Here is a 22,207-nt window from a genome sequence, read left to right as displayed (position 1 = left end):
ACCTGCACAGCCTAGCTACAACAAGCAGCCTTGCTTCCAACAGCAACAACCTGCAGCCTAGCTTCCAACAGCAACAACCTGCACAGCCTAGCTCCCAACAGCAACAACCTGCACAGCCTAGCTACAACAAGCAGCCTAGCTCCCAACAGCAACAACCTGCACAGCGTAGCTTCCAACAGCAACAACCTGCACAGCCTAGCTACAACAAGCAGCCTAGCTTCCAACAGCAACAACCTGCACAGCCTAGCTACAACAAGCAGCCTAGCTCCCAACGGCAACAACCTGCACAGCCTAGCTACAACAAGCAGCCTAGCTCCCAACAGCAACAACCTGCACAGCGTAGCTACAACAAGCAGCCTAGCTCCCAACAGCAACAACCTGCACTGCCTAGCTCCCAACAGCAACAACCTGCACAGCCTAGCTTCCAACAGCAACAACCTCCACAGCCTAGCTACAACAAGCAGCCTAGCTTCCAACAGCAACAACCTCAAAGGCTTAGCTACAACAAGCAGCCTAGCTCCCAACGGCAACAACCTGCACAGCCTAGCTACAACAAGCAGCCTAGCTCCCAACAGCAACAACCTGCACAGCCTAGCTACAACAAGCAGCCTAGCTCCCAACAGCAACAACCTGCACAGCCTAGCTACAACAAGCAGCCTAGCTCCCAACAGCAACAACCTGCACAGCCTAGCTCCCAACAGCAACAACCTGCACAGCCTAGCTACAACAAGCAGCCTAGCTCCCAACAGCAACAACCTGCACAGCCTAGCTACAACAAGCAGCCTAGCTTCCAACAGCAACAACCTGCACAGCCTAGCTTCCAACAGCAACAACCTGCACAGCCTAGCTACAACAAGCAGCCTAGCTCCCAACAACAACAACCTGCACAGCCTAGCTACAACAAGCAGCCTAGCTTCCAACAGCAACAACCTGCACAGCCTAGCTTCCAACAGCAACAACCTGCACAGCCTAGCTTCCAACAGCAACAACCTGCACAGCCTAGCTTCCAACAGCAACAACCTGCACAGCCTAGCTTCCAACAGCAACAACCTGCACAGCCTAGCTTCCAACAGCAACAACCTGCACAGCCTAGCTACAACAAGCAGCCAAGCTCCCAACAGCAACAACCTGCACAGCCTAGCTTCCAACAGCAACAACCTGCACAGCCTAGCTACAACAGCAACAACCTGCACAGCCTAGCTTCCAACAGCAACAACCTGCACAGCCTAGCTACAACAAGCAGCCTAGCTCCCAACAGCAACAACCTGCACAGCCTAGCTTCCAACAGCAACAACCTGCACAGCCTAGCTACAACAAGCAGCCTAGCTCCCAACAGCAACAACCTGCACAGCCTAGCTCCCAACAGCAACAACCTGCACAGCCTAGCTCCCAACAGCAACAACCTGCACAGCCTAGCTCCCAACAGCAACAACCTGCACAGCCTAGCTTCCAACAACAACCTCCACAGCCTAGCTACAACAAGCAGCCTAGCTTCCAACAGCAACAACCTCCACAGCCTAGCTACAACAAGCAGCCTAGCTCCCAACAGCAACAACCTGCACAGCCTAGCTACAACAAGCAGCCTAGCTCCCAACAGCAACAACCTGCACAGCCTAGCTACAACAAGCAGCCTAGCTCCCAACAGCAACCACCTGCACAGCCTAGCTACAACAAGCAGCCTAGCTACAAACAGCGGCATCCTGCGCAGCAGCGTAGCTCACAGCAGCAACCTGCACAGCAGCTTAGCTACCAACAGCAGCGACCTGCACAGCCTAGCTACAACAAGCAGCCTAGCAACCAACAGCAACAACCTGCACAGCCTAGCTACAACAAGCAGCCTAGCTCCCAACAGCAACAACCTGCACAGCCTAGTTTCCAACAGCAACAACCTGCACAGCCTAGCTACAACAAGCAGCCTAGCTTCCAACAGCAACAACCTGCACAGCCTAGCTTCCAACAGCAACAACCTGCACAGCCTAGCTCCCAACAGCAACAACCTGCACAGCCTAGCTACCACAAGCGGCCTAGTTACCAACAGCAGCCTAGTTACCACCAACAGCAGCCTAGCTTCCAACGGCAACAACCTGCACAGCCTAGCTACAACAAGCAGCCTAGCTCCCAACAGCAACAACCTGCACAGCCTAGCTCCCAACAGCAACAACCTGCACAGCCTAGCTACAACAAGCAGCCTAGCTCCCAACAGCAACAACCTGCACAGCCTAGCTACAACAAGCAGCCTAGCTCCCAACAGCAACAACCTGCACAGCCTAGCTCCCAACAGCAACAACCTGCACAGCCTAGCTTCCAACAGCAACAACCTGCACAGCCTAGCTTCCAACAGCAACAACCTGCACAGCCTAGCTTCCAACAGCAACAACCTGCACAGCCTAGCTACAACAAGCAGCCTAGCTCCCAACAGCAACAACCTGCACAGCCTAGCTTCCAACAGCAACAACCTGCACAGCCTAGCTACAACAAGCAGCCTAGCTCCCAACAGCAACAACCTGCACAGCCTAGCTCCCAACAACAACCTGCACAGCCTAGCTCCCAACAGCAACAACCTGCACCCAAATGTCGTCCAGATAGTTTGTGATTTGCTAGTTTTGACGATGTCTGTAGAGCTTGTCACTCGATACAAGGTAGCTGAAGGGCACTTGGTTTGTGGCATCAAACGGTTTAGGAAAACTCAAAAGCAATGTCTCATTCTTGAAATCATGACCCAGTTACTCAGGATAAACCAGACCTTGTGAGCAGTTTCATGTAGGAACTATTTTCTACTGATCTACACCCCAATAATGAATGGGGGGCTATGTGATTTGCAATGTTGATAACCAGAATCTCTACTGATTCTTAGTTTCTCCTTCATACACACAGTATGTACAGATGGACGATGACATTATTGGAAACTTAAGCATTGCACCTTGAATTGTGCTGACTCCTATGGGGGAGATATTCAACAGGTAGCACAAAAGTGTGCTATCAAAATGAGATTTGATTAAAATGTGTCATTATACAACGAAAAGAAGTTTGACATCTAACCAGTGCAAATGTAACTAAAGTGCAATAGTAACATACAATGCACAGGTGATTAAACTGGTAACGGCTTCATTGGTGATTGCGTTCACATTGATTCTACAGACATCCTTGGAATTCAATAATTATAATAAATATGATATTTGTATCATTAACAATTACGTTGACTCGATTGACTCAACAAGGCATCGTGAGCATTACACACTGCGAATGACAGTGAATAAATAACAACTAAAGCCAATCGCACGGATAGCTATAGTGGAATAGACTATTAATATTCTATATACCATCTTCTCTATTTATTGTTGGTTGTATTTATTTCTTACCTTGCTTAGTGCGCACATTGTAAGAGCCAGTGGACAAACATGCCATGTCATTATGATGAATTGAAAATGGGGGACCCTGATGTAAACAAGACGAAAGTCTTTCTCTGGTCTGCATCCCCTTAACAATTGTATGTATTGAGCTGTACTGTACTGTACCCATTCTGCAATCTGTTAATAAACGTTTCAATCAATCAATCAATCAATCTCACTGTTCACGAGTTGAAACCACACAAATGACTAGCCCCTTTCATGAGTAAATTAACCTCACCACCTTCCACCTGTTTCCCATCAACTAATTAGATAAAGAGAAAGATGATTGGCTGTCAAACCTGCATGTAAGAGGCCTGTGAGCTCAGACAACTCTGTGTGGGTTCACTGAAGGGCCAGGATTCAACTCTCCACAATAGCTGCAAACTATGGCTAAAGCTGTGGGATTTGTTCTAAGGTAAAGTTTTATCCATTGTGTTGGAATTCCTGACTCAAGTAATATTTAATCTAACTTAAGTGTAAACTGTTTTTTGTTTAGAGTGGTGCTGTTGTCTTTGCTGGGTGTTGGAAGGCCTCATGCAAGCGGTGAGTTTAACATTTCAAGACCAACCTGATTACCCTACGACCAACCTGATTGTCAGGCTTGTGAATTAATTACATGATATTGTTTCTTCAACAGCTTACAGGTCTGCATCTGTGACCAATGCTAAAAGTCTTGGAGATGCTACAGGGCCAGAATTGAGCTACCAGCCTTCCTACAGTAGCTCCAATGTTCATGATGAATCACTTATTGGTAGTTCTGGTCCAAGCTCAGGTTCCCTCAACAGTTATGATCCCAGTAAATCTCTCGGTAGTTCTGGCTCACATGACCACACTGGTACAGATACACTAACAAGCTCTGGGTATTCTTCCCAGTCGGGTTCATTTGCTAGTCAAAGTAGCAACAGTCAACCTAGTTACCAGTGGCCTCGACATGGATATCATCAGCAGCCTAGTTATGAGCAACCTGCACAGCAGCCTAGCTCCCACAAGCAGCCTAGCTCCCAACAGCGGCAACATGCACAGCAACTTATCTCCCACAAGCAGCCTAGCTCTCAACAGCAGCAATCTGCACAGCAGCCTAGCTACCAACAGCAACAACCTAATTACCAAGATCAGCAACCTGCACAGCAGTTTAGCTCCCATAAGCAGCCTAGCTCCCAACAGCAACAACCTGCACAGCCTAGCTACAACAAGCAGCCTAGCTCCCAACAGCAACAACCTGCACAGCCTAGCTACAACAAGCAGCCTAGCTTCCAACAGCAACAACCTGCACAGCCTAGCTACAACAAGCAGCCTAGCTCCCAACAGCAACAACCTGCACAGCCTAGCTACAACAAGCAGCCTAGCTCCCAACAGCAACAACCTGCACAGCCTAGCTCCCAACAGCAACAACCTGGGCCCTATTCCCCGTACCTGGTTCAACTAAGTCGATCAAGAGTCCCATTATCCAGATTCAGTTAACCCGATGTTTGAAGCCGGGATTTTCCTGTTCCTCGAAGGTGGATTCAGTCTCGTTAACTGGAACCAGACTTGAGACCCAGGATAAGTGCGCGCGGCCGCTTCAGTTGAAAAGCCATCACGTATCGATAGCAGAGATCCTGATTTTCTAACGGCATTGATTGATTAATTGATTTAAAACTTTATTAACATATTGCAGTACGGCTCAATCGCCTCGCCGACAAGTTAAATGCGTTATCTATAGGCTAATTTTAAGTCCCTCATTACCCCAATCAATCAGATTATATTTCTTTAAACTTGCCTGCTGGCAGTAGGTTTATGGAATGGATAATCAAATGAGATCTTGCTAGCGAAAATAATTAGTTAAACTGTTATACAGAACAAGGATATGGCTCTCTTACCCATTGATTGATGTATGGTGGCTCTTTTACTTATCTACACTCTGGTGTAACTGTTTCTGCTTTTGACTTTCACACAGGCGGCCCGGGTTCGAATCCCACTTCTCCTAGTCTTTTCCTTCTTTTTGCAATGTAGGAATAATTCAATTTGGTGCACGTTGAGAGCTATATAAAGAATGACATCCTCAATGCATGTAGATTTATAATATTTTAACTTAAAACTAGGCTACTTTTGCGTATAATCATTAATATTATATTCCAAAAAAATTATATTAGAAACATGGGGTTTTGAACACCGGTCGCCTGGTTGCCAGGATTCAGCACTAGCCGCTGCGCCACTGTGCCAGACAGGATATACTCATTGTTTATGCATTAATGGACGAGAGACCCGTGTTTAGAATATTTTTCTTACCAAAAAATGAAGTTTTATCTCTTTATTCTCAAATGCATTAATGTGACGTCAACGGCTCATTCAATTTCTCAAATCCGTCAAACAGCGCATCTCATCAGACATTTTAATCCCAGTTACAATATCACACAAAAACCACAATCCCCGCATAGACACTTCAATTTTATGCTTGAATGAAACACAATCCGGCGCTCCGTTAAGCAAATCTACAGCGGAGATTAATATATGAAACTAATCAGAGCCAAACGGCCGATAGGTTTCACTCATTAAAAATATCCCCGCGGGATTCACATTTGCAATGAGCCGTTATTAAAATAACCACATGCAGCGTGTATCGCGACTCCGAGCGCCGTATATGACGTGCATTATTTTATTTAGGACAAAGTAAATCTATAGGCTCAATATGATTTATTATCAGCATTTAGTTCTATTATTATACATTTCAAAAGCCCCCTCTAGGAAAACGAAGCACAGAAACGTAATTCAGAATGGTATAATGCAGATCCTAGACTGTGAGAATCATTTCAGGAAACGAGCTGTCACTTCTTTGCGGGGGCGTGGCCATGGTTCATCCGGCTAACTTGAACTTAACCCTGCTCTCGACCAGTCTCAAACTTTTTGATCTGTTGTCATGGTGATTTAGACAATCGCGCGTCGGGGAATGGGAAGGTCCGGCTTAAGTCAGGCTTGACCGAAAGTTATCCGGCTAACTCAGTTATCCAGGTACGGGGAACGGGGCCCTGCACAGCCTAGCTCCCAACAGCAACAACCTGCACAGCCTAGCTTCCAACAACAACCTCCACAGCCTAGCTACAACAAGCAGCCTAGCTTCCAACAGCAACAACCTCCACAGCCTAGCTACAACAAGCAGCCTAGCTCCCAACAGCAACAACCTGCACAGCCGAGCTACAACAAGCAGCCTAGCTCCCAACAGCAGCAACCTGCACAGCCTAGCTACAACAAGCAGCCTAGCTCCCAACAGCAACAACCTGCACAGCCTAGCTACAACAAGCAGCCTAGCTCCCAACAGCAACAACCTCCACAGCCTAGCTACAACAAGCAGCCTAGCTCCCACCAGCAGCCTAGCTACCAGCAGCAACCTGCACAGCCTAGCTACAAAAAGCAGCCTAGCTCTCAACAGCAGCCTAGTTACCAACAGCAGCAACCTGCACAGCAGCCTAGTTACCAACAGCAGCCTAGTTACCAACAGCAGCAACCTGCACAGCAGCCTAGCTACAACAAGCAGCCTAGCTCCCAACAGCAGCAACCTGCGCAGCCTAGCTACAACAAGCAGCCTAGCTCCCAACAGCAGCAACCTGCACAGCCTAGCTACAACAAGCAGCCTAGCTCCCAAAGGCAGCAACCTGCACAGCCTAGCTACAACAAGCAGCCTAGCTTCCAACAGCAACAACCTGCACAGCCTAGCTACAACAAACAGCCTAACTTCCAACAGCAACAACCTGCACAGCCTAGCTACAACAAGCAGCCTAGCTTCCAACAGCAACAACCTGCACAGCCTAGCTACAACAAGCAGCCTAGCTTCCAACAGCAACAACCTGCACAGCCTAGCTACAACAAGCAGCCTAGTTACCAACAGCAACAACCTGCACAGCCTAGCTACAACAAGCAGCCTAGCTCCCAACAGCAACAACCTGCACAGCCTAGCTACAACAAGCAGCCTAGCACCCAACAGCAGCAACTTGCACAGCCTAGCTACAACAAGCAGCCTAGCACCCAACAGCAGCAACCTGCACAGCCTAGCTACCAACAGCAACAACCTGCACAGCCTAGCTACAACAAGCAGCCTAGCTATCAACGGCAACAACCTACACGGCAGCCTAGCTCACAGCAGCAACATGCGCAGCAGTTTAGCTCCCAACAGCAACAACCTGCACGGCAGCTTACCTCCCACAAGCAGCCTAGCTACCAAGGGCAACAACCTGCACGGCAGCCTAGCTACAACAAGCAGCCTAGCTCCCACCAGCAGCCTAGCTACCAGCAGCAACCTGCACAGCAGTTTAGCTACAACAAGCAGCCTAGTTACCAACAGCAGCCTAGTGACCGAATGCTGCAACCTGCACAGCAGCTTAGCTACAACAAGCAGCCTAGCTCCCAACAGCAGCAACCTGCACAGCCTAGTTACCAACAGCAGCCAAGCTACAAGCAGCCTAGCTCCCAACGGCAACAACCTGCACAGCAGCTTAGCTCCCACAAGCAGCCTAGTTCTCAACAGCAGCCTAGCTCTCAACAGCAGCCTAGTTACCAACAGCAGCAACCTGCACAGCAGCCTAGTTACCAACAGCAGCCTAGCTCCCAACAGCAGCAACCTGCACAGCCTAGCTACAATAAGCAGCCTAGCTCCCAACAGCAACAACCTGCACAGCCTAGCTACAACAAGCAGCCTAGCTCCCAACGGCAGCAACCTGCACAGCCTAGCTACAACAAGCAGCCTAGCTCTCAACAGCAGCAACCTGCACAGCCTAGCTACAACAAGCAGTCTAGCTCCCAACGGCAGCAACATGCACAGCCTAGCTACAACAAGCAGCCTAGCTCCCAACGGCAGCAACCTGCACAGCCTAGCTACAACAAGCAGCCTAGCTCCCAACAGCAGCAACCTGCACAGCCTAGCTACAACAAGCAGCCTAGCTCCCAACAGCAGCAACCTGCACAGCCTAGCTACAACAAGCAGCCTAGCTCCCAACAGCAGCAACCTGCACAGCCTAGCTACAACAAGCAGCCTAGTTACCAACAGCAGCAACCTGCACAGCCTAGCTACAACAAGCGGCAACCTGCACGGCCAAGCTACAAGCAGCCTAGTTACCAACAGCAGCCAGCTGCACAACAGCTAAGCTACCACAAGCAGCCTGTCTACCAGCAACGGCCACCTGCACAACAGCTAATCTACCACAAGCAGCCTGTCTACCAGCAACGGCCACCTGCACAACAGCTAAGCTACCACAAGCAGCCTGGCTACCAGCAACAGCCTGCACAGCAGCTTAGCTACCATGTCGATCAGCAGCAGCCCCTGGTGCATAGCCTTTCTCACTCTAGCAGCAACCCCAGCAAACTAGTCACCGGTCCAAGCGACTACCCTGGTGGACCAGCCACAGATCCAAGCAAACTATTTACCAGTCCTACATCCAGTCCAACAACTACAGCACTGCTACCAGACCAACCAGCAGCTCCAGGTGACTAGTTACATCAGCAACCCCAGGGACCATAGTTGGCTGTTCCTGTAATGTTTGAATATTGGCTCTAATGTGTCAAATGTTCTGCAATGTGGGGCAGACCGCAGACGGGATTCCTGTCAAACACGGAAAGCTCCAATAGTCAAGAATATCATTTTTAATTTGTATTGCTGCAAGATGTACTGCTTTATTAAAACTGTCAAATTCCTTCTGACTCCACAGGTCTGAATGAGGAGTTGAAACCAGGCTGGTTATATTAATCCAGGAGGGAGGAAAGATGATTGATGTGAATTTCTGTTTACCTGGCTTAAACATCACTTAAAAATCTAATCTTCAACATTGAAGACGTCTCCACTCTACAATCCTGTATGGACTGCATTTGAAAATAAAAATATTTTTAATAGTACATGGTGTGGTACCTCATTTATGTACAGTATGTGGGCCATTTGGTAGAAATGATGCGGGCCATCTAGATTTGTTCCTGGGCTCTGGTGCAGCAAAGGGTCTTTAGGCAGGACACAGCCTCATAAAGCAGGACTAGACCAGTGGGTTCTGGGGTCCTTGAGGGGGAGTTCCTGATGTGTCCAGCAACATACTAATGTTTCTTTTTAATTAACTCACTAGAACGTGGCACAATGAGAGAATGTGTCATTGGTGCAACATCCAGTGTTCTTCACCATTACAGCAGATGCTCTTTTGGATAAGTCCTTCTGATACCAACTACACTCGCTACCCTGGTAGCACACAAACGACATGCCTTAAAGGGGAGGTTTGCCCCAAATGTCGTCCAGGTAGTTTGTGTGATTTGCTAGTTTTGACGATGTCTGTAGAGCTTGTCACTCGATACAAGGTAGCTGAAGAGCACTTGGTTTGTGGCATCAAACGGTTTAGGAAAACTCAAAAAGCAATGTCTCATTCTTGAAATCATGACCCAGTTACTCAGGATAAACCAGACCTTGTGAGCAGTTTCATGTAGGAACTATTTTCTACTGATCTACACCCCAATAATGAATGGGGGCTGTGTGATTTTCAATGTTGATAACCAGAATCTCTACTGATTCTTAATTTCTCCTTCATACACACAGTATGGACGATGACATTATTGGAAACTTAAGCATTGCACCTTGAATTGTGCTGAATCCTATGGGGGAGATATTCAACAGGTAGCACAAAAGCAATTTGCAACTATCAAAATGAGATTTGATTAAAATGTGTCATTATACAATGAAAAGAAGTTTGACATCTAACCAGTGCAAATGTAACTAAAGTGCAATAGTAACATACAATGCACGGGTGATTAAACTGGTAACGGCTTCATTGGTGATTGCGTTCACATTGATTCTACAGACATCCTTGGAATTCAATAATTATAATAAATATGATATTTGTATCATTAACAATTACGTTGACTCAACAAGGCATCGTGAGCATTACACACTGCGAATGACAGTGAATAAATAAGAACTAAAGCCAATCGCACGGATAGCTATAGTAGAATAGACTATTAATATTCTATATACCGTCTTCTCTTATTTATTGTTGGTTGTATTTATTTCTTACCTTGCTTAGTGCGCACGTTGTAAGAGCCAGTGGACAAACATGCCATGTCATTATGATGAATTGAAAATGGGGGACCCTGATGTAAACAAGACGAAAGTCTTTCTCTGGTCTGCATCCCCTTAACAATTGTATGTATTGAGCTGTACTGTACTGTACCCATTCTGCAATCTGTTAATAAACTTTTCAATCAATCAATCAATCAATCTCACTGTTCACGAGTTGAAACCACACAAATGACTAGCCCCTTTCGTGAGTAAATTAACCTCACCACCTTCCACCTGTTTCCCATCAACTAATTAGACAAAGAAAGATGATTGGCTGTCAAACCTGCAGAGCACCTGCATGTAAGAGGCCTGTGAGCTCAGACAACTCTGTGTGGGTTCACTGAAGGGCCAGGATTCAACTTTCCACAATAGATGCAAACTATGGCTAAAGCTGTGGGATTTGTTCTAAGGTAAAGTTTTTATCCATTGTGTTGGAATTCCTGACTCAAGTCATATTTAATCTAACTTAGTGTAAACTTTTTTGTTTAGAGTGGTGCTGTTGTCTTTGCTGGGTGTTGGAAGGCCTCATGCAAGCGGTGAGTTTAACATTTCAAGACTAACCTGATTGCCCTACGACCAACCTGATTGTCAGGCTTGTGAATTAATTACATGATATTGTTTCTTTAACAGCTTACAGGTCTGCATCTGTGACCAATGCTAAAAGTCTTGGAGATGCTACAGGGCCAGAATTGAGCTACCAGCCTTCCTACAGTAGCTCCAATGTTCATGATGAATCACTTATTGGTAGTTCTGGTCCAAGCTCAGGTTCCCTCAACAGTTATGATCCCAGTAAATCTCTCGGTAGTTCTGGCTCACATGACCACACTGGTACAGACACACTAACAAGCTCTGGGTATTCTTCCCAGTCGGGTTCATTTGCTAGTCAAAGTAGCAACAGTCAACCTAGTTACCAGTGGCCTCGACATGGATATCATCAGCAGCCTAGTTACGAGCAACCTGCACAGCAGCCTAGCTCCCACAAGCAGCCTAGCTCCCAAGAGCAGCAACCTGCACAGCCTAGCTCCCAACAGCGGCAACCTGCACAGCAACTTATCTCCCACAAGCAGCCTAGCTCTCAACAGCAGCAATCTGCACAGCAGCCTAGCTACCAACAGCAACAACCTAGTTACCAAAATCAGCAACCTGCACAGCAGTTTAGCTCCCATAAGCAGCCTAGCTTCCAACAGCAACAACCTGCACAGCCTAGCTACAACAAGCAGCCTAGCTACCAACCGCAGCAACCTGCACGGCAGCTTAGCTCCCACAAGCAGCCTAGCTACCAAGGGCAACAACCTGCACAGCAGCCTAGCTCCCACCAGCAGCCTAGTTACAAACAGCAGCAACCTGCACAGCAGTTGAGCTCCCACAAGCAGCCTAGCTACCAACGGCAACAACCTGCACGGCAGCTTAGCTCCCACAAGCAGCCTAGCTCCCAAACGCAACAACCTGCACAGCAGCCTAGCTACAACAAGCAGCCTAGCTACCAACAGCAGCAACCTGCACAGCTTAGCGATGCACAGCAACAACCTGTGCAGCAGCTTAGCTACAACAAGCACCCTAGCTACATAAAGCAGCCTAGCTCCCAACAGCAACAACCTGCACAGCCTAGCTACAACAAGCAGCCTAGCTCCCAACAGCAACAACCTGTACAGCCTAGCTACAACAAGCAGCCTAGCTCCCAACAGCAACAACCTGCACAGCCTAGCTACAACAAGCAGCCTAGCTCCCAACAGCAACAACCTGCACAGCCTAGCTTCCAACAGCAACAACCTGCACAGCCTAGCTACAACAAGCAGCCTAGCTTCCAACAGCAACAACCTGCACAGCCTAGCTTCCAACAGCAACAACCTGCACAGCCTAGCTACAACAAGCAGCCTAGCTCCCAACAGCAACAACCTGCACAGCCTAGCTCCCAACAGCAACAACCTGCACAGCCTAGCTCCCAACAGCAACAACCTGCACAACCTAGCTCCCAACAGCAACAACCTGCACAGCCTAGCTCCCAACAGCAACAACCTGCACAGCCTAGCTTCCAACAGCAACAACCTCCACAGCCTAGCTACAACAAGCAGCCTAGCTTCCAACAGCAACAACCTCCACAGCTTAGCTACAACAAGCAGCCTAGCTCCCAACGGCAACAACCTGCACAGCCTAGCTACAACAAGCAGCCTAGCTCCCAACAGCAACAACCTGCACAGCCTAGCTTCCAACAGCAACAACCTGCACAGCCTAGCTACAACAAGCAGCCTAGCTCCCAACAGCAACAACCTGCACAGCCTAGCTCCCAACAGCAACAACCTGCACAGCCTAGCTCCCAACAGCAACAACCTGCACAGCCTAGCTACAACAAGCAGCCTAGCTTCCAACAGCAACAACCTGCACAGCCTAGCTTCCAACAGCAACAACCTGCACAGCCTAGCTTCCAACAGCAACAACCTGCACAGCCTAGCTTCCAACAGCAACAACCTGCACAGCCTAGCTTCCAACAGCAACAACCTGCACAGCCTAGCTTCCAACAGCAACAACCTGCACAGCCTAGCTACAACAAGCAGCCTAGCTCCCAACAGCAACAACCTGCACAGCCTAGCTCCCAACAGCAACAACCTGCACAGCCTAGCTCCCAACAGCAACAACCTGCACAGCCTAGCTACAACAAGCAGCCTAGCTCCCAACAGCAACAACCTGCACAGCCTAGCTCCCAACAGCAACAACCTGCACAGCCTAGCTCCCAACAGCAACAACCTGCACAGCCGAGCTCCCAACAGCAACAACCTGCACAGCCTAGCTTCCAACAGCAACAACCTGCACAGCCTAGCTTCCAACAGCAACAACCTGCACAGCCTAGCTTCCAACAGCAACAACCTGCACAGCCTAGCTTCCAACAGCAACAACCTGCACAGCCTAGCTACAACAAGCAGCCTAGCTCCCAACAGCAACAACCTGCACAGCCTAGCTTCCAACAGCAACAACCTGCACAGCCTAGCTACAACAAGCAGCCTAGCTCCCAACAGCAACAACCTGCACAGCCTAGCTCCCAACAGCAACAACCTGCACAGCCTAGCTCCCAACAGCAACAACCTGCACAGCCTAGCTCCCAACAACAACAACCTGCACAGCCTAGCTCCCAACAGCAACAACCTGCACAGCCTAGCTTCCAACAACAACCTCCACAGCCTAGCTACAACAAGCAGCCTAGCTCCCAACAGCAACAACCTGCACAGCCTAGCTACAACAAGCAGCCTAGCTCCCAACAGCAACAACCTGCACAGCCTAGCTACAACAAGCAGCCTAGCTCCCAACAGCAACCACCTGCACAGCCTAGCTACAACAAGCAGCCTAGCTACGAACAGCGGCATCCTGCACAGCAGCTTAGCTACCAACGGCAACAACCTGCACAGCCTAGCTACAACAAGCAGCCTAGCTCCCAACAGCAACAACCTGCACAGCCTAGCTCCCAACAGCAACAACCTGCACAGCCTAGCTACAACAAGCAGCCTAGCTCCCAACAGCAACAACCTGCACAGCCTAGCTACAACAAGCAGCCTAGCTCCCAACAGCAACAACCTGCACAGCTTAGCTTCCAACAGCAACAACCTGCACAGCCTAGCTACAACAAGCAGCCTAGCTCCCAACAGCAACAACCTGCACAGCCTAGCTCCCAACAGCAACAACCTGCACAGCCTATCTCCCAACAACAACCTGCACAGCCTAGCTCCCAACAGCAACAACCTGCACAGCCTAGCTTCCAACAACAACCTCCACAGCCTAGCTACAACAAGCAGCCTAGCTTCCAACAGCAACAACCTGCACAGCCTAGCTTCCAACAGCAACAACCTACACAGCCTAGCTTCCAACAGCAACAACCTGCACAGCCTAGCTTCCAACAGCAACAACCTGCACAGCCTAGCTTCCAACAGCAACAACCTGCACAGCCTAGCTACAACAAGCAGCCTAGCTCCCAACAGCAACCACCTGCACAGCCTAGCTCCCACAAGCAGCCTAGCTACCAAGGGCAACAACCTGCACGGCAGCCTAGCTACAACAAGCAGCCTAGCTCCCACCAGCAGCCTAGCTCCCACCAGCAGCCTAGTTACCAACAGCAGCCTAGCTCCCAACAGCAGCAACCTGCACAGCAGTTTAGCTCCCACAAGCAGCCTAGCTACCAAGGGCAACAACCTGCACGGCAGCCTAGCTACAACAAGCAGCCTAGCTCCCACCAGCAGCCTAGCTCCCACCAGCAGCCTAGTTACCAACAGCAGCCTAGTTACCAACAGCAGCAACCTGCACAGCCTAGCTACAAGCAGCCTAGCGACCAACGGCAGCAACATGCACAGCCTAGCTACAACAAGCAGCCTAGCTCCCAACAACGACAACCTGCACAGCCTAGCTACAACAAGCAGCCTAGCTCCCAACAGCAGCCAAGCTCCCAACAGCAGCAACCTGCACAGCCTAGTTACCAACAGCAGCCAAGCTACAAGCAGCCTAGTGACCAAAGGCTGCAACCTGCACAGCAGCTTAGCTACAACAAGCAGCCTAGTTACCAACGGCAGCCTAGCTCTCAACAGCAGCCTAGTTACCAACAGCAGCAACCTGCACAGCCTAGCTACAACAAGCAGCCTAGCTCCCAACAGCAGCAACCTGCACAGCCTAGCTACAACAAGCAGCCTAGCTCCCAACAGCAACAACCTGCACAGCCTAGCTACAACAAGCAGCCTAGCTCTCAACGGCAGCAACCTGCACAGCCTAGCTACAACAAGCAGCCTAGCTCCCAACGGCAGCAACCTGCACAGCCTAGCTACAACAAGCAGCCTAGCTACAACAAGCAGCCTAGCTCCCAACAGCAGCAACCTGCACAGCCTAGCTACAACAAGCAGCCTAGCTCCCAACAGCAGCAACCTGCACAGCCTAGCTACAACAAGCAGCTTAGCTCCCAACGGCAGCAACATGCACAGCCTAGCTACAACAAGCAGCTTAGCTCCCAACAGCAGCAACCTGCTCAGCCTAGCTACAACAAGCAGCCTAGCTCCCAACAGCAGCAACCTGCGCGGCCAAGCTACAAGCAGCCTAGTTACCAACAGCAGCCACCTGCACAACAGCTAAGCTACCACAAGCAGCCTAGTTACCAACAGCAGCCACCTGCACAACAGCTAAGCTACCACAAGCAGCCTGTCTACCAGCAACGGCCACCTGCACAACAGCTAAGCTACCACAAGCAGCCTGTCTACCAGCAACGGCCACCTGCACAACAGCTAAGCTACCACAAGCAGCCTGTCTACCAGCAACGGCCACCTGCACAACAGCTAATCTACCACAAGCAGCCTGGCTACCAGCAACAGCCTGCACAGCAGCTTAGCTACCATGTCGATCAGCAGCAGCCCCTGGTGCATGGCCTTTCTCACTCTAGCAGCAACCCCAGCAAACTAGTCACCGGTCCAAGCGACTACCCTGGTGGACCAGCCACAGATCCAGGCGGCTACCCTGGCGGACTACCTACCGGTCTAAGTGCCAACCCTGGTGGACTACCCACTGGTCCAAGCAAACTATTTACCAATCCTACATCCAGTCCAACTACAGCACTGCTACCAGACCAACCAGCAGCTCCAGGTGACTAGTTACATCAGCAACCCCAGGAACCATAGTTGGCTGTTCCTGTAATGTTTGAATATTGGCTCTAATGTGTCAAATGTTCTGGAATGTGGGGCAGACAGGATTCCTGTCAAACACGGAAAGCTCCAATAGTCATGAATATCATTTTAAATTTGTATTGCTGCAAGATGTACTGCTTTATTAAAACTGTCCAATTCCTTCTGACTCCACAGGTCTGAATGAGGAGTTGAAACCAGGCTGGCTCTATTAATCCAGGAGGGAGGAAAGACGATTGATGTGAATTTCTGTTTACCTGGCTTAAACATCACTTAAAAATTTGTAGTTTTACCTGCAGTATTTAAAACTCAGTTTTACTCTTTTTCAGAATCTTCAACATTGACGACGTCTCCACTCTACAATCCTGTATGGACTGCATTTGAAAATAAAAATATTTTTAATAGTACATGGTGTGGTACCTCATTTATGTACAGTATGTGGGCCATTTGGTAGAAATGATGCTGACCATCTAGATTTGTTCCTGGGCTCTGGTGCAGCAAAGGGTCTTTAGGCAGGACACAGCCTCATAAAGCGGGACTAGACCAGTGGGTTCTGTGGTCCTTGAGGGCGAGTTCCTGAAGTGTCCAGCAACATACTGTACTAATGTTTCTTTTTAATTAATTCACTAGAACGTGGCACAATGAGAGTGTGTCATTGGTGCAACATCCAGTGTTCTTCACCATTACAGCAGATGCTCTTTTGGATAAGTCCTTCTGATATCAACTACTCGCTACCCTGGTAGCACACAAACAACATGCCTTAAAGGGGAGGTTTGCCCCAAATGTTCCATCTTACCAGAGTATATCCATCCAGATAGTTTGTGTGATTTGCTAGTTTTGACGATGTCTGTAGAGCTTGTCACTCGATACAAGGTAGCTGAAGGGCACTTGGTTTGTGGCATCAAACGGTTTAGGAAAACTCAAAAGCAATGTCTCATTCTGGAAATCATGACCCAGTTACTCAGGATAAACCAGACCTTGTGAGCAGTTTCATGTAGGAACTATTTTCTACTGATCTACACCCCAATAATGAATGGGGCCTATGTGATTTGCAATGTTGATAACCAGAATCTCTACTGATTCTTAGTTTCTCCTTCATACACACAGTATGTACAGATGGACGATGACATTATTGGAAACTTAAAGCATTTCACCTTGAATTGTGCTGACTCCTATATGGGGGAGATATTCAACAGGTAGCACAAAAGCAATTTGCAACTATCAAAATGAGATTTGATTAAAATGTGTCATTATACAACGAAAAGAAGTTTGACATCTAACCAGTGCAAATGTAACTAAAGTGCAATAGTAACATACAATGCACAGGTGATTAAACTGGTAACGGCTTAATTGGTGATTGCGTTCACATTGATTCTACAGACATCCTTGGAATTCAATAATTATAATAAATATGATATTTGTATCATTAACAATTACGTTGACTCGATTGACTCAACAAGGCATCGTGAGCATTACACACTGCGAATGACGGTGAATAAATAAGAACTAAAGCCAATCGTACGGATAGCTAGTGGAATAGACTAATATTCTATATACGTCTTCTCTTTTATTTATTTATTGTTTGTTGTATTTATTTCTTACCTTGCTTAGTGCGCACATCGTAAGAGCCAGTGGACAAACATGCCACTGCGCATCTCACTGTTCACGAGTTGAAACCACACAAATGACTAGCCCCTTTCGTGAGTAAATTAACCTCACCACCTTCCACCTGTTTCCCATCAACTAATTAGACAAAGAGAAAGATGATTGGCTGTCAAACCTGCAGAGCACCTGCATGTAAGAGGCCTGTGAGCTCAGTGTGGGTTCACTGAAGGGCCAGGATTCTACTTTCCACAATAGATGCAAACTATGGCTAAAGCTGTGGTATTTGTTCTAAGGTAAAGTTTTTATCCATTGTGTTGGAATTCCTGACTCAAGTCATATTTAATCTAACTTAGTGTAAACTTATTTTTGTTTAGAGTGGTGCTGTTGTCTTTGCTGGGTGTTGGAAGGCCTCATGCAAGCGGTGAGTTTAACATTTCAAGACCAACCTGATTGTCAGGCTTGTGAATTAATTACGTGATATTGTTTCTTCAACAGCTTACAGGTCTGCATCTGTGACCAATGCTAAAAGTCTTGGAGATGCTACAGGGCCAGAATTGAGCTACCAGCCTTCCTACAGTAGCTCCAATGTTCATGATGAATCACTTATTGGTAGTTATGGGCCAAGCTCAGGTTCCCTCAACAGTTATGATCCCAGTAAATCTCTCAGTAGTTCTGGCTCACATGACCACACTGGTACAGACACTCTAACAAGCTCTGGGTATTCTTCCCAGTCGGGTTCATTTGCTAGTCAAGAAAGTAGCAACAGTCAACCTAGTTACCAGTGGCCTCGACATGGATATCATCAGCAGCCTAGTTACGAGCAACCTGCACAGCCTAGCTACAACAAGCAGCCTAGCTCCCAACAGCAACAACCTGCACAGCCTAGCTACAACAAGCAGCCTAGCTCCCAACAGCAACAACCTGCACAGCCTAGCTACAATAAGCAGCCTAGCTCCCAACAGCAGCAACCTGCACAGCCTAGCTACAACAAGCGGCCTAGCTCCCAACAGCAGCAACCTGCACAGCCTAGCTACAATAAGCAGCCTAGCTCCCAACAGCAGCTTAGCTACCAACAGCAGCCTAGCTACAACAAGCAGCCTAGTTACCACAAGCAGCCAAGCTACAAGCAGCCTAGTTACCAACAGCAGCCACCTGCACAATGGCTAAGCAACAGCAGGCAGCCAAGCTACAAGCAGCCTGGCTACCAGCAACAGCCTGCACAGCAGCTTAGCTACCATGTCGATCAGCAGCAGCCACTGGTGCATAGCCTTTCTCACTCTAGCAGCAACCCCAGCAAACTAGTCACCGGTCCAAGTGACTACCCTGGTGGACTACCCACCGGTCCAAGTGACTACCCTGGTGGACTACCTACCGGTCCAAGTGCCAACCCTGGTGGACTACCCACCGGTCCAAGCGGCTGCCATGGCAGAGTACCTACCGGTCCAAGTAACTTCCCCCGACGGACTACCCACCGGTCCAAGTGACTACCCTGGTGGACTACCTACTGGTCCAAGCGGCTACCCTGGTGGACTACCTACTGGTCCAAGTGGCTACCCCAGAGGACCAGCCACCGGTCCAAGTGGCTACCCTGGTGGACTACCTACCGGTCCAAGTGACTACCCTGGTGGACTACCTACTGGTCCAAGTGGCTACCCCAGAGGACCAGCCACCGGTCCAAGCGGCTACCCTGGTGGACTACCTACCGGTCCAAGCGGCTACCCTGGTGGACTACCTACTGGTCCAAGTGGCTACCCCAGAGGACCAGCCACCGGTCCAAGTGACTACCCTGGTGGACTACCTACCGGTCCAAGCGGCTACCCTGGTGGACTACCCACCGGTCCAAGCGGCTACCCTGGCGGACTACCTACCGGTCCAAGCTTCTACCCTGGGGGACTACCCACCGGTCCAAGTGACTACCCTGGTGGACTACCTACCGGTCCAAGTGACTACCCTGGGGGACTACCTACCGGTCCAAGCGGCTACCCTGGCGGACTACCTACCGGTCCAATCGCCTACCCTGGTGGACTACCTACCGGTCCAAGTGACTACCCTGGCGTACTACCTACCGGTCCAAGCGGCTACCCTGGTGGACTACCTACCGGTCCAAGCGGCTACCCTGGCGCACTACCTACTGGTCCAAGCATCCAAGCACTGCTACCAGACCAACCAGCAGCTCCAGGTGACTAGTTACAGCAGCAACTCCAATATTGGCTCTAATGTGTAGTTTGTCAAATGTTCTGCAATGTGGGGCAGACGGGATTCCTGTCAAACACGGAAAGCTCCAATAGTCATGACTATCATTTAAATTTGTATTGCTGCAAGATGTAGGCTACTGCTTTATTAAAACTGTCAAATTCCACAGGTCTGAATGAGGAGTTAAAACCAGGCTGGCTCTATTATCGAGGAGGGAGGAAAGACGATTGATGTGAATTTCTGTTTACCTTAAACATCACTTAAAAATCTTTTACCTGCATTACTTAAATGGCAGTATTTAAAACTCTTTTACTCTTTTTCAGAACGTTCAACGTTGAAGACGTCTCCACTCTACAATCCTGTATGGACTGCATTTCAAAATAAACATATTTTTAATAGTACTTTGTGTGGTGTGTTACATCATTTATCTATCTGGATAATTTGGTAGAAATGATGCTGACCATCTAGATTTGTTCCTGGGCTCTGGTGCAGCAAAGGGTCTTTAGGCAGGACACTGGGCCTCATAAAGGGGGACTAGACCAGTGGGTTCTGGGGTCCTTGAGGGGGAGTTCCTGAAGTGTCCAGCAACATACTAATGTTTCTTTTTAATTAATTCACTAGAACGTGGCACAATGAGCGAATGTGTCATTGGTGCAACATCCAGTGTTCTTCACCATTACAGCAGATGCTCTTTTGGATAAGTCCTTCTGATATCTACTACAAACTCACTACCTGGTGTAGATCAAACATTTATGTTACTTTTCTACCAATCTGTATTAGAGTCTCATCAGATACGGTATTACAGCTTGGTTTGGTAACCTGTCTGTACAAACTGGTCCGTCTGATGCAGACTGCATGGAAGATCATAGGGGTGAAAGGTCACCCATCCCTGCAGGCTACTCTTGGCAAGCCAATAGAATAGTCTGGGACCCCTCATGTCTTACATGCCGAGTACGAGCTACTGCCCTCTGGGAGGAGGTTTAGAGTTCCACGCTCGAGACTAAATGGGTTTAAAAACTCCTTTATTCCGATCTCAGTTAAACTTTTAAATAGTGCCAGATAAAGGGCAACTATCGAATAACTATTTGGTTGTTATATTATCGTGTATACTATAATATTATTTGTGTATACTATTCTAATGTAGTGTTGCCAGACATCCTGCTGTGCAGGTACTTTACTGTATCTTTTATATTGTGTATTGTTTTTGTCAGTTGTGTTGTGTCATGTCTGTATGTGTCTGTGGCTGTAGTAGGTGTAAGCCCAAGACACATTTCCCAGCTGATGGGACAATAAAGTGACTCTTGACTCTTGACTTACCTGGTAGCCCACAAACGACATGCCTTAAAGGGGAGGTTTGCACCAAATGTTCTCTTACCAGATAGTTGATTTGCTTAGTTTTGAAGATGTCTGTAGAGCTGTCGATACATGGGAGCTGAAGGGCACTTGGTTTGTGGCATTAAACGGTTTAGGAAAACTCTAAAGCAATGTCTCATTCTGTAAATCATGACCTAGTTACTCTAAACCAGACCTTGGTTTTCTACAGATCGACATCCCAATAATGAATGGGGGGCTATGTTGCAATGTTGACGAGAACCAGAATCGACTGATTTTTCCACTTTCTCCTTCATACACACAGTATATACAGACATGACTACAATATTAAACGTTGGGATGTTCAGTTTATTCACAAAGTCAATACATGTTAAACTGCACACTGTTGATCCAACGGATGACATGGACATTCAGGTACAGATGCATCAAACCTTAATGATCATCTTCACAAGTGTGGGGGGGGGGGGGGACATCAGATTTGTAACTGTTTCTTTGTGAACTAATGCTAACATAACAAATCTGCACTGACACATTGCAATGATTTAAGATATGGACCGTCTATAGCAACAATAATTTGACAAACATTTCTTATAGTGCGTTATCTTAAGTCATGTTGTATAGTTTCCTTTGTCAAGTGGCAAAAAGTGCAAATACTCTTCAAAAACATTAAGGATTTGGGTAGCATTTTCTTAGAAGATAAAACCATTAAGACAATCGTTTAAGTCCACCTGGACCTTGAGCCGAGAGTGTTGATATAGAACAATCTTATTCTTATTTCTGACCTGATATTACGTCAAGTGTCAACATTTTAGTTAGCTAGACTAGATAAGTGTCCAGATGGCGTCTCTCACTGGGGTAACGGATCTAGGAGGACGGAGGTTGTGTTGAGCTTTAGGCGCAGAAAGGGGGATAACCAGTCTTCCATATTCAGCTCACTCAGCGAGGACCTGAGGGCAACCTAGTCGTAACCATTTTGCTGTTCGTGCCAA

This window comes from Notolepis coatsorum (assembly GCF_963971535.1).
Source record: "Notolepis coatsorum genome assembly, chromosome: 3".
Classification (NCBI taxonomy): domain Eukaryota; kingdom Metazoa; phylum Chordata; class Actinopteri; order Aulopiformes; family Paralepididae; genus Notolepis; species Notolepis coatsorum.
The sequence above is the reverse complement of the archived record's forward strand: the minus strand, read 5'-3'. Positions refer to the sequence as shown.